Source organism: Elephantulus edwardii, unplaced genomic scaffold, assembly GCF_000299155.1.
Source record: "Elephantulus edwardii isolate Elephantulus edwardi_28Jun2011 unplaced genomic scaffold, EleEdw1.0 scaffold00310, whole genome shotgun sequence".
NCBI lineage: Eukaryota > Metazoa > Chordata > Mammalia > Macroscelidea > Macroscelididae > Elephantulus > Elephantulus edwardii.
The window spans coordinates 2,379,169-2,380,906 of record NW_006400060.1 but is presented as its reverse complement, the minus strand read 5'-3'; the positions used below and the strand labels follow the sequence as shown (position 1 = coordinate 2,380,906).

Below are 1,738 nucleotides of genomic sequence, written 5' to 3'. Positions count from 1 at the left end.
TAACTTCCAAACATGAGTTATACCTAGTTGTGAGCAGGAGAGGACTGAGTGGGCTGACGAGGGATGCCCTGCGGAGGGGCCTGCCGGGTACTCTTGGGGAGGAGAATCTCCTCCCTGAGGTCGTCTGGCCCTGGTTTTCTGCATCCTGTGTGTCCCTTCTGGAATCCTTCCCAGGAACCTTGGGGTGCAGCCTCCTGCTCAGCATCCTGATGCCCTTCGCATCTACAACACCCTCCTCTGCTGGGGTGATGGGGCCCCTACTTTCCGCTGCCCCCCTCCCAACCACCAACGGGCAAGGAAGGGAGAGAGAGGCAGCTCAGGACTCGCCTCTGCAGCTAGCAGGGCGGCCTAAGCCACATTGGAACTTGTTCTTGAGGCAGAGCCTTTGAAGAGGATGTTGGCCTTGGGCAAGTCCAGTTGATGGCCAAAAGAAACACTCGTGTTCTGCATCCTCATGCTGGCCTCAAACCCCACATCCACTTGCAACTGGTCGCTGGCTTTGTGACAGTACGTGGGGTACATGCCAGCCTGGTCCAGTGTTATTGTTGCTAACCAGTTGTTCAATATGGATTTCCCAGCTAGAGACATGACAGTGTCCTCCTCCCCCACACCTTCTCCCCGGCCAAGGATGAAGACCAGCTCTCCACCCAGAGCCAGGCACGTGATGCTCTGGAGGTACTGGGCCATGAGGATGCCTGAGCTCACTAGGACATCCGGATTCCCCAGGGTTTCAACTACGGTGAAGTTGAGCCCTGGTACTCCCCGTCCACCTGCCAGTTCACAAACTTGGACTACTGGGTCTGAATGGGCCCAGCTGGTGAATGACATGAGCTTCGAGGCTGCTTCTGTTATCTATGTCACCCACCAGCACAGGGAACGCCTCTGTGAAACTCAGCTGTGTGGACACATGACGTCACTCCAAGGTGGTAGTTGGATTCCCCAGCGGTGTTGAGGGCTACTGTGTGGCATCTGGATGTGATTACTTAACTGTTTTTGACTGTGAGCTTGACACCTTCCATCTGAATAGGAAGCAGCTCCTTACACTTCTGGTCACACTCTTCGAACATGTTAGGGTTTGTCAGGCAGCCGCAGGACCCATTGTCTGTGGCCCCTACAGCGCTTCCGGCTGTGGTCCTGGGCGTCCTTCCAAACCTCGCCAAGCGCTGGTCCCGGCCCCCAGGTGGAAGTATGAAGCCGGGCGGCGCGGGGGCAGGCGCAGGCTCAGCGGTGGTCCAGCAAACAGCAAGCTTGGACCAACATGTTCCCCATGGTAGCTGGTGGTAACGGCGCCTGCTACCGACCCTCGTTCTCACCCTGTGCACAACGCACAACCCATCCCGCTGTTGCCACCGCCACCACCACCGTCCTATACCATAGGTTTTTCTAGCCATTCATTTGTCGATAGGCACTTGGGTTGCTTCTATCTCTTTGCTATTGATAATAAGGCAGCAGTAAACATGGGTGTACATATATATCTGTTTAGGTGCTCTGCACATCAAAAAACTTCTCCAACAGGGTAAAAAGGAAACCCACAGACTGCGAAAACATATTTGGTTGTGACATAGCTGATAAGGGACTCATATCTAAAATAGATACGTTGTTATTAAGTGCCATCCAGTCGAGCACGACTATGAACAAAAGATCTGAAAGACCTATACACCGTTCTATAACTACCTAACTTATAGAGTTTACAGAGGCATGTTGTTTAGGAAGTGGATGCCACTCCTACTTCCAAGTC

At 53.5% G+C, this 1,738-nt stretch overlaps 1 pseudogene; it reads right to left on the bottom strand.

The window, feature by feature from the left end:
• Positions 1 to 348: 348 nt before the first annotated feature.
• LOC102863480 lies at positions 349 to 1,391 on the bottom strand (annotated as a pseudogene).
• Between the last annotated feature and the right edge of the window lie 347 nt (positions 1,392 to 1,738).